At 40.6% G+C, this 12,459-nt stretch overlaps 1 protein-coding gene across 1 annotated transcript in view; it reads left to right on the top strand.

The window, feature by feature from the left end:
* The first annotated feature begins 1,185 nt into the window (after positions 1 to 1,185).
* LOC122815899 (alpha-aminoadipic semialdehyde synthase, mitochondrial-like) overlaps positions 1,186 to 12,459 on the top strand; it is a 1,132,937-nt gene continuing 1,121,663 nt past the window's right edge. The window contains exon 1 of the mRNA XM_044088745.1: positions 1,186 to 1,272. The gene's annotated coding sequence lies outside the window, so the exon portion shown is untranslated. The remainder of the gene's footprint in view (positions 1,273 to 12,459) is intronic.

Below are 12,459 nucleotides of genomic sequence, written 5' to 3'. Positions count from 1 at the left end.
CCTTGGGGATGGCCCTTGGCTTAATTAATTGCATTGCCATGAAGTACCAAGTTCAGGATGAGATATACAAGTTTGAGGCAAGGATTACTAGGGTGTGACCCCCCCCCACTCACTGTGGTGTGCATCATTCTCCCCCTCCCATATATTCATATATGGTTTCTACCTATTGAAATGAAAACAGTAAAACAGTTTTGTATAGTAAAAGGATATTTATCAGGACAGACCATACCCTATGCACTGCAAAGTTTTCCTTTTTTCACAACTCAAATCCAAGCTGTCTAAAAGCAACAATTTTAGAACAGGTGAAATTGCAATTGGGTGAATGTAGAGAAATACAAAATAAGTTGTTGTATAAAGAGACATTGTTCATTTTAAAATATAATACAATCGAGCCATCAGGCTTGAATAAAGAATGTAATTGGTGGTTGGTAATTAGATAATTGGTAATTAATTGAAAAGAATATTGTATATAAAAAGGGAGCTCATTTTAATGGATGTTACTCTGAAGGCTGTATGTGAAGCTGAAGCACTAAGTCTGGTTTTATATAATGGAATTTCATTAGTATGTTTCTGTGACCATTTTACTTTTGTTTCATATTTATTTTTTTGCGTATACGGTTGTTTTTTATTTTCCTTTTTTTCCCTTTTTTAAATAAATGGTAACCTTTTTGGAATGTGATACTCTAGTTGTGTTTTGCATGTCTTTAAGGATGTTAATATATGCAGAAATTGTTCCCTGTAGCAGTAACAGAGAGGTCACACATCAATTTCTGTATTAAAATATCAAGCAATGCCTTATTTTAAAGTTGTGTGACATGACGCATCTTCCTTGTGGTAGGGACTGTACATGAAATTAGGACAGCTGTTATCACAGAAGTCTAAAAAAGGAGAGGCCTGACCAAAGACAACCTTGTAAATGCACACATGCCATTTATAAGGTATCGTATGTTGGAGTTTAACTGAGGCACGAATGACACTTATGCATGTTTACCAGCTAAGCACACATTGCTCACAAGCCAAATGTACTTGTGCTTATAACAGTAAATACAAATGTGCGATGCAATTTATAGAGCTCAGCATAACTGAACCGCATTTGCATGAGAACTTCTCAAATTAGTACCAGCTTACAGCAGTCTGATTCAGTCTAGCATTTTATGGATCTTTCAAGCCACCGTTTCTCAAAAGTCCATGAAAAGAATGAACAAACTAAATTTGTTTTTTGAAACAAGAGACAGCCTGGAATTATTAGGAAAAGGCATTTATCATTTTAAGGTAGTGTGACCTGTTTGATATTAGCCTGAATTTACTGGTAAGACATGACATTTTATAATATTTGATTACTCATGAAATGCTTGGGGACATGTAAGGAGTCATTTTCAGTGCTTTCTACATCTGTCAGTTTGCTTACTGCAGACAAGGGTCTCAGGCAATGTGTTATGCCACCTTCATTAAATTAAGTACTGACGTACATGAGCTATGTCAATTCTATTATTTACTATTGCACTTCATGAGATAATATTATGTAGTTTATTATTTGAACTATGTGTATTGGAGTTTTACTCCCCGAGCCTTCGCTGAAAATGGGATTCATGTCCAGTCAGACTTTCCCCATAAACAGATGCCAAATTAACTAACTAACTAACTAACTAACTAACTAACTAACTAACTAACTAACTAACTAACTAACTAAATATACCCTGTACCACACCACTACTGCAAACACATGCAGCCATATATGTCACTTTTGCCTCAAAGGAATGCATAGTGTAGGCAGTAGTGCCAAGAAAACTCAACCACACAACTCAGAATTAATACTTCGATGTGCTTAGCACATATTTTTTTCTTTTTATAATGCACTGGTATGAATGGTCCATAATTACAGTTTAGTACAAGATAGGCAGATGTGATGTTGCTTCATTGTGTGATTGCCGTGTCTTGGTCCCCACTGCCAAAGCATTTTGTAACCTACAGAGACGGCTTCAGTCCTGAGGAGAATCACGTTCTTATAGATGCTCTGAGGGCATTTGGAAAATGTCTTTTTGGAAAAGAAGAGCCAAAACAAGCTAAGGCTTGTAATTGCTGACATACATTTTCAAGGGGAAGGAACAACACTATAGCACAGTGCAGTAAACGAGTGAATGACATGGTGGATGTGTCCGGACAAAAACGATGCAGAATGCAATTGCCTGTAGCAGCAATGGTTGTGGCCTTTCCACATGCCAACCTTTAACATCAGATGAGGGGATGCCTTCTCTCTCTATAAGGGGTGATGACTTTGATGCAGACAAGAATACCGCCAAAATTATCGGAGGTGGTGTAATTGCCAGTACTTTCAGAGCCCAGCAATTACCGCAAATGTATAGTATGGAACTTAGTGTGTATTTGATTTCGCTATATTAATCTGAAAGGCATTTGGCATAACATGTATGTATGTATTACACTTGCATGTTTCATCATCAAGTATGCTATCAGTGTTGGGTGTGGTACAAAGTCTGCAGATAATGCATGGTAAGTGTGGTCATCTTTGTTTATGTAAATATAATTCCAACTGTCACAGGTCACATGTCACATTTTACCACATCTTGACATATTTCATCACAGGATCTACATTAGAAACAACCATTTCCTGCACCTTAGCATGTCCAGAAGGTGTTGCCAGAAGAATGGCTGTCAGTGATGATGCCTTAATTCTCATGATTATAATGCAGCTTAAGGATGGTGGCACAGAGCTGGAAAGTGTGCTGGTACAGCCTCTATGCCACACTGGTTGGATAATGCTATAGGCAGTGGCATTGACTTACACTCTCAGCATATTGAGGAAATAACATTACAGCAGAGGAGACACTTTGCAGCTCAACACTTGCTTTTTGTGCACATCCTAGCCCCTTGATGAAGAGCATACCCTTTCAGAGGGAGCAGTACCCACTGTCATACCTATTCACATAAGTGCCAGACTAAGGCATATTTCACAGTTAGCACCCACAAATTACAAAGTCTTGGCAACCCAGCTACAGATTTGCCAAGGCATAGTTCATGTTTAGGGTACTACCAGTCAGAAAGAGATGATTAGAGCATTGCTTGTTATACATGAAGACTTTCACTAGTGCATGAGAATGATGGAGGCCGAGGCAATGCCATGATGATTTTTATGCACCACATGGTTGTGCATGCAGCATCCATGTCAATCTCCATGCTGCACACGCAGAATGATTTACCAGACTCACATTGTAATCACAGGCAGATGGGACCATGGGACTGTCCACATGCATGTGTAGGCCAGACATCATGTGCATTTCAAGAAAGGGCTGCAGGCACTGAAATGGATTCACCCAAAAGAAAACAGCCAGGTCTCATCAGACTTCCACAATACATGGTAGAACCTCTCAGTCAATGTCAAGATGTTCCCCTGCATCTAGTACTTCCCTTCATGGCAGCAATTCAGCATCAAGGTCACATGCTAGCACTTACGCAAGATCTATGGGACCATCACCTATAGTATCCTTATCAGACATAGTGTATGACACCATCCAAATATAACATACGTTTTCAACATCAGTAAAAAGGAAAACAGTACTCAATAAGCAGTCAGTCACCAGTCACAACTAGCACGGCAGTTATTCTTTATATTTGTAACAGTAAAGAAGCAATACTATAGGGGGGAAAGACATTTATTCAATGCTAGTAAATTGTTCACAGTGACATTCATAATACATTGCAGTGGAAAATGCAGTAAAAATGTTCAGTATAGCCCTAAACATCTGCTTTTCCACATGAAAACCTCATAGTTTAACCTACACCTGTGCCACTTACCCCATCACTATACAAATGAGGGATGATATGAAATTATGGCATAGTATTTTCCCTGATATATGCAAAACATCTGATGTGCAGTGTAAGTTGATCATGCACCTCTCAGCATAGTCCATGAGTAACACTGCATGTATCAGGTATTATCTGTGTGAATGTTTTGCACTTCCATGAAGTGAATGTCATGGCACTGCATGCATCAGTTATTATCTGTGTGAATGCTTTGCACTTCCATGAAGTGAATGTCATGGCACTGCATGTATCAGGTATTATCTGTGTGAAATTGTGAATGTTTTGCACTTCCATGAAGTGAATGTCATGGCACTGCATGAATCAGGTATTATCTGTGTGAATGTTTTGCACTTCCATGAAGTGAAGTGAATGTCATGGCACTGCATGTATCAGGTATTATCTGTGTGAATGTTTTGCACTTTCATGAAGTGAATGTCATGGCACTGCATGCATCAGGTATTATCTGTGTGAATGTTTTGCACTTTCATGAAATGAATGTCATGGCACTGCATGCATCAGGTATTATCTGTGTGAATGTTTTGCACTTCCATGAAGTGAAGTGAAGTGAATGTCATGGCACTGCATGTATCAGGTTTTATCTGTGTGAATGTTTTGCACTTCCATGAAGTGAATGTCGTGGCACTGCATGCATCAGGTATTATCTGTGTGAATGTTTTGCACTTCTGTGAAGTGAATGTCATGGTCCATAACTGTGCAGCTACATGCCATGCACAAGTCTGTTGCACTTCCATGAAGTGACATTCATGATCCATACCTGTGCAGCTGTATGCCATGCACAAGTCTGTTGCACTTCCATGAAGTGACATTCATGATCCATACCTGTGCAGCTGTATGCCATGCACAAGTCTGTTGCAGGGGTTGTATTCCTGCGGCTGTTAGCTGGACACTATTGCTGTCATCACTGGTTGGCAGAATGACAGGAGCTAAACTACTGCTATTCATTGTTGACTGAAGTAGACCAGTATCCACAGATATAGGAAGGCCTCGCATCCCCCCAGTCCTCGTTTGTGACCCATACAAACTCACTAAACCTGTACTATGCCCCTTTCTACTCTAAACATCCCCCCAAAATTCCTGATCAGCAAAGTTTGGATGAGTTAGCATCCGACTGCATCTTCTCCTTCTTGGCCTGCATGTGCCACAGAGTGCAGCAAGCATTGGTGCAAATGAGCTGAGCACTTCAGAACTTGAGGCAGTTTAGCTGGGAATAAATACAAGCATCTTTGCAGATTGCAAAAGGGATAGAAAAGATGCAAATTTACTTTTTATAAGCCTTTTGTGCATGGTGCAGATGTACATAAAACGGTGATTATTAGTCACTCAAAGGCAGGAACAGCACCTTCTTTACATAAGATAGTCACAGGTCTTTTCACACACACCTCATTTACATCTCATTATAACTTAATTTGCATAAGACTTTCTATGGCTGGTTCAAACATCTTTGCTTAAGCACAACTGCTGTCTGTAAATCATGCCTCAGCTATGCTTCAGTGTGGCCTGAGCAAATATCCACTATGCCTCAGCACAATGACTATAAATATCACCTATAATCTATAATAACATGGCAGACATTTCTCTATCTTCACCAGCTTAGAAAGACCTTTTTGCAGCCATTCAGCCGTTAATTCATCAAGAGTTAGGAAGTATTAGATTCATTTAAAAAATGGTTAAGTGGTTTCACAACTACCTTCTAGAGCATAACATTTAGGACAATCCATGGTTCTTATACCACAGACGTTTTTTGTGTGGGTGTATCCCAGAGACTGATATTGCATTTTTATTAAACTTTCAGTACTGATTAAGAACTTAACTGATGATTTTCTAGAGTTAAATGGCATTACATATGCCATCTCATTTTATAAATATGAGCCAGAATCTTTTCTGAAGTTGTCTTGTGAAAGACGTTAACTGACTACTCACTTGGCTTCCAAAGAAAATTTACTGATAGGAAAACGTTTAATAAAGTTTCCAGAATGTCCTCCACTATCAAAAACAATTAAGTGATTAACAAATCCTTTCCCTGCTTAGGCCCCAACTTCTAGAGCATTTAATGGACTCACACAAACAACCTATGTTCCACATAAAATGTTTGACTGCATTCTGTAACAATATCCTCTCTGGTACAATAAGCGTTACTGGTACTGACCACTGTCTAGGATTAAGTCTTGATTGTGTAGAGATCAGGGAGTGTTAGTAGGATAATGTACTATTTATTGTATATATTTTCTATTAACTGGGTTGAAGCCCATTTTTAACTGAAGCCCAGGAGCCATGTCTGTTTTAAACATTTGCTCATAATTGCTTAGTATGCAAATGGACACTTGAGAGACTCACATCCAAGACTACCGATGAAATTCATCAACAGCTTATTGCCTTGAAACTCTGTGCTATTTTCCAAGTAGGTAGGTAGGTAAGGCGGTTGAAAATACTGAGTCGAATATCTTATTATCTTGGTAGGAAGTTATCAATGACTATATTTTAAAAACAGCTTAGCTGTAGATATTGAACACCAATACTATGTTTTGCCTGTCCAATGTTTTATTATAACTAGCATAGAATTATTTTACTATGGCTAAATTTGTTTACAATTCTGTCATTGGACTGGATCATGGTTAAAAAGGATCCCCAGCTCAGCTGACCTGCCCAGTTAAAAAGCACATAAATACATTCCAGGTCACACACATATAATAAGACATACAATGAAAACGCTAGTTATTCTCAGTAAAAGTATACAGTGAGCAATAACTGCAGGAAATAAAGTTCAGGAGAGGCTGTCAGTGTGGATTATACAACAGGCATTGTGTTACAAGTAATTAATGTTTGTTTCAGGCTGTTTACCACGAACCTGAAGTCACCTTTCCATGCATCAGTTATTATGGAGTTCTGCCATGTGCTTTAAGGTGCATGACCGGTTATGTCAGCCTGCCTTTGCCTGTAAACAGTTGGTAAATATGTGCAGAAGTTACAAGTTCAATAAAATTCTAGCAGCCTGCAACATCTGCTCATTCGTATGCTGCTTCCCTACATCATTTTTTTCTCCTTCATCTTTCATCTTCCTTTGCCCTACTTGTGTATTTTCCCTCTTAACAGTCAACTTGTTGACTTAGTTTTTGCAGAGATGTGCTTCTGTGAAAGTTTGCATTGACCAAAGCAAAAGTTTATGAAATACTCTGTGGTGTCTGAACTAAAATTTTCCTTCTTGCTTTTAACTGTTGGCCTCTTTTCTGCCTTAATGCTTACATTGAACCAACTGTTTAATAGTACACTTGTGTTTCTTTCCTTTTATTTATTTGTATTTGTAAAGCTGGGTGGAGAAGTGCCGGGGAACACTGGTTACTTGACTTAATCAGAGTCACAAAGCAGACAAATGGAGGCTAAGGGAATCGAACTCTGGACTACAGGAAGATGTCCATTAACAGCTCACAACTTTAAGCTTTTGTGCTAAGTTCCAGGCTGTAGATTTTGGCCATGCTCTTCTTCTCTCACTTTCTTTATATTAAAAAAATTATTTCCAGAGAAGACTTGCTGTGTGGTATATGAATCATTATTCCCTTAAACAAGTTGTCACTTTTCAAATGCCAGTGCCTGAACTACATCTTCTACTTTGCTAATCTTACTGAGGCTATTTAATTGTTTAGGTAATTCCTACTAAGTATGATCTGTTTAATTGCCTAAATTTTCAGCATGCCTTTTATTATTGTCCTCCCATCTGCTGATTTCTCATATTTCTGAGCGCATCTTTCTTCTTATCCTTTCACTTACATAACTTAATGATGGTTCAGTCTGCGTAAATTGCTGCACCATTTAGAAAACTTTTATTCTGACCAGTGTGAAACTCATTCTTAACTTGTTAGTATGGTGTTCCATTTCAACTTCAACATGCTATAATTATCATGAGCAGAGTAACAACACCAGAGCTATGAGTATGGGGAACATATACTCAGTTGCAAGTTTTTTGGTAATATGGGACGTATTCTTTTACACTGAGGTACAATAATCTTGATGTTACACACAGGTATGGAAGCACATCCCCCCAAATACATTAAGCATGCAGAAGTGGGGAAGGCACCAGCAAGATGCTTTAATGGCAATACCATGAGTTTTGAGACTGCTCTTATTTGCTTTGCAATTGCACTTTATTTTCCAAATTGCAGCATTCACAATTAAGGGTTTTGCACTTCTTATAGGGAGCTGAGAGAACACCCATTTGTCATAGACCTTAATAAGCTTCTCTCTCCCTTTTCCTGCATTCCTCTAAAGCTGCTCTTAGTAGCTGTTCACTGTTCTATGCCTTCAGGATATACGTCTGCCACCACAATGCTCCAATTACATTGAATTCCAGATTGTATCATGTGTTGAGAATAAATGCTACCTTTGTACATGTGCTTTGCCTTATGGGTAATTCGCTCAGTGTGTTCCTTTATTCTTCTCCTTTCATAGATATAACTAATGCCATTTTATATGTATTTTTACTGTCTGTTCCTCCAGTGAAAGCAGGTTATGCAAAGCTGAAGTATCCTGGCTGATAAACACAATCGAGGGATTCAATAAAACCTACACAGTCATTTTCCACCATGTGAGCATCCACTGTGCATCTGTGCTGTGGAGCATTTTGTGATATGGCACAGATGGATGACACGAACACATTTTGACAATACATAATAATATAACTTCTTCTTCTCCTTCGGCTGTTCCCATTAGGGGTCGCTACAGCGGATCATCTGTTTCCATTTGTTTCTGTCCTCTGCGTCTTGCTCTGTCACACCAGCCACCTGCCTGTCCTCTCTCGCCACATTCATAAACCTTATCTTAGGCCTTCCTCTTTTCCTCTTACCTGGCTGCTCCATCCTTGGCATCCTTTTCCCAATATACCCAGTATCCCTCCTCAGCACATGTCCAAACCAACGCAATCTCGCCTCTCTGACTTTGTCTCCAAACCGTCCAACCTGAGCTGACCCTCTAATATACTGATTCCTAATCCTGTCCATCCTTGTCACACCCAGTGCAAATCTTAACATTTTTAACTTTACCACTTCCAGCTCTGACTCCTGCCTTTTTGTCAGTGCCACCATCTTTAATCCATACAACATAGCTGGTTTCGCTACCCTCTTGTAGACCTTCCCTTTCACTCTTACTGGTACCCGTCTATCACAAATCACTCCTGACACTCTTCTTCACCCATTCCACACTGCCTGTACTCTCTTCCTCACCTCTCTTCCACACTCACCATTACACTGAACTGTTGATCCCAAGTACTTAAACTCATCCATCTTCGCCAACTCTACTTCCTGTATCCTCACCATTCCTCTATCCTCCCTCTCATTCACACACATATATTCTGTCTTAGTCCTGCTGACCTTCATTCCTCTCCTCTCTAGAGCATATCTCCACATCTCCACAGTCTCCTCAACCTGGTCCCTACTCTCACTACAGATCACAATGTCATCTGCAAACATCATAGTCCATGGGGCCTCTTGTTTTATCTCGTCCTTCAACCTGTCCATCACCATTGCAAATAAGAAAGGGCTCTGAGCTGATCCTTGATGTAATCCCACCTCTACTTTAAATGCATTTGTCACTCCCACTGCAGACTTCACCACTGTCACACTACCCTCGTACATATCATGTACCACTCTTACATACTTCTCTGCCACTCCTGACTTCTTCATACAATACCACAACTCCTCTCTAGGCACCCTATCATATGCTTTCTCCAAGTCCACAAAGACACAATGCAACTCCTTCTGACCTTGTCTATATTTCTCCATCAACACTCTCAAAGCAAACATCGCATCTGTAGTGCTCCTTCCTGGCATGAAACCATACTGCTGATCACTAATCATCACCTCCCTTCTTAACCTAGCTTCTACCACTCTTTCCCATAACTTCAAGTTATGACTGATTAGTTGTATCCCTCTGTAGTTACTACAGCTCTGCACTTCCACACACAATATACCAACCTTCCTTCTGTCCATCATATCAGCTAGCTCTCTTCCTATACCAGTCATACTGCTAACATTCAAAGTTCCTACCCTCACTACTACACTCCTAACCTTCATCCTCTCTTTCTGCTTTTGGGCATGCTTTCCCCCTCTTCTTCTCCTTCAGCCAACAGTAGCCCAATTTCTGCCAGCACCCTGTTGGCTAACAGTACTGGTGGCAGTCATTGTTAACCTGGGCCTCGACCAATTTGTTATGGAAATCTGTATAGTTGTCCACATATGTTATTTGGCAGAGGTTTTACACTGGATGTCCTTCCTGACGTAACCCTCTCCATTTATCCGGGCTTGGGACTGGCACAAAGAAATGCACTGGCTTGTGCAGTCCAAGTGGCTGGATGACATAATATAAGTCAACAACCAAAAAAAAAAAAGAGAGAGAGAGATAAGGGTTGGGGTGAGAGAAAAAAAAAGAGCCCAAAGGTCAGCTTCTGGTGATTTCTCCTGCCCACCTGGTGAATTTGGGCATACTGTGGCAATGCAGCAATTGCCTCATGTACACAGACAATCCTCTACTCCTACCACCCAACACTACAACCTGCGAGAGATGCACTTACATAGCCAAACTGGAAGCAAAGTTCTCTCCACCCAAGACTGCTAGACAGTCAAGAGGAGAAGGTAAATACCCACACTAGACTTCAAGCAACATATATTCCTTCTAAACCCACACCACCAACACCCTTACATAGCAACACTAAACCCTCATATGTGGAGGCCCTTAACAGTAACCTGCCCAAGCAACAAGGACCTCCGAAGCTGAAATGCAAACAAACACCAACCACAACCAAAGTGTCACATAGCTCACAACACCAGTGTATCACCCAACAACGGCCCCTAAGGCAAGACAGTGTACCAGACACTTTAGTCATAGGCGACTCTATAGTCAGGCACACTGATGTCCCACTAACCTGGCTGAACAAGAAGAAAATTACAGTCAGCTACCTGTCGGGTGCCAGGATCCTCCACATAACACATGCACTCAAGTCACTCCACAATAAGTACAAATATGACTCTGTCATTGTTCATGTTGGAGTTAATGACTTGAAATGTACCTCCCTGGACTACATGAAAAGAGACATGGAAGAGCTCTCAGATCATGTGGCCCAGGCAGGTATGACCCTAGCCCTGAGTAGCATCCTGCCTTCACCCAGAATGATACCACAGTATAAGGACAAATGATTGACTTCAACAATTGGCTAAGCTTCTGGTGTCATTCAAAGGGGATCCAGTATCTGTCTGCCTGGGAACAACATAATTGACAGACCATGATGCTTTGCCAGAAAATGTCTGCACCTGTCGCCCCTGGGATTCAGGTTACTGGCTAAGGCTGTTGCCACCCCTATAGTGCCTTTTTTAGGCAAAGTTCAAAGGACAAAACCACCACCATAACAGGTACAAGCATGCAAAATCTGAAGGTAATGCTACTCAATGTTAGAAGGCTAAACCTCAAAATACACTCTCTAGAGGCACTCCTAAAAATGGAGAACATCGATATCTGTGCAGTAACTGAGACCTGGTTCAAGGCTCCAGAGAGCACCCTCTGCAATACCAGGCTACAACTCTTACCACACTTTTTGGCCACCAAACCAGAACCAAAACACTAAAGGTGGAGGAGTGTCTATATTCAACAAGGATATTCACATCACCAGGCTAGTTGCCCAACACAATGCATCTGAAATTCTCCATGTGCAACTAACACTAGGTAAAACTACAATCCAAACTGTAGCTTGCTACAAATCCCCCACCATGCCCAAGATTCGCACTACACCTTTCTAAACATACTGGAATATATTGATACAACCAAACACCCTAATACTGGGTGATTTTAACTACCCTGCCATTAACTGGGAAAACTACTCGTGTACCAATACCTTTTCACAATGTTTCTTGGAATTCATAAATTCCAATGCTCTGGATCAACTATGCCACCAGTGGCTCCAATATCCTAGACCTGGTCATTACCAACATGGGAAATCGATGCTCCACACCTATGGTCACCCCTTTGTTGGTCAGGACTGACCATAAGCACATCACCCTTGACACCCACATCCCTCCCCCACCCCTCAGTAATGAAACCGCAGTACAAAACTTCTCCAAAGCCAGCTTCATGCTACTCAAGTCAGAAGTGACAAACTCCATGACACCCATGCAGATGGGAAATGAAAGTTCGACTGCTGAATCCTACACTAAGGCACTGTACAAGCACATCCTCTCGTGAATTAATCGTGCCATCCCAAATAGAACCAAGACGCTCTTCCCCAAAAAAAGGAAGCCAATCTGGTGGTCCCCTGCATAAACAAACTTTACAACACTTACAGTAACACAACTCTTCTGCTGCATACACACCACATGCCTTCCTCATCCTCACCAGTCTAGTGCCAAGAGTCTTAGCATTGGCCTCCCTTTTTATGGCAGCTGTGGAAAAAAAACAGAGCAAAACAAAATACCATTATGAATACTGGTCTTGCCTATATTTAGGTTTTAAGTCTTACAATTACTCTCTGTAGTTGATACTTGCACAGGTGTGGGATGCCGCTGTCTTATATTCCTCGATTCAAGTATCAATGGTATCCCTCTTCCTCCACTGAAGGTCATTGCAGTGATGCCAACATTCTTCACC

This window comes from Protopterus annectens, chromosome 11.part0 (assembly GCF_019279795.1).
Source record: "Protopterus annectens isolate FY-2018-M chromosome 11.part0, PAN1.0, whole genome shotgun sequence".
In the NCBI taxonomy this organism is placed as follows: Eukaryota; Metazoa; Chordata; order Ceratodontiformes; family Protopteridae; genus Protopterus; species Protopterus annectens.
Note: the sequence above shows the minus strand (reverse complement) of the source record. Positions and strands in the feature narration are given on the sequence as shown.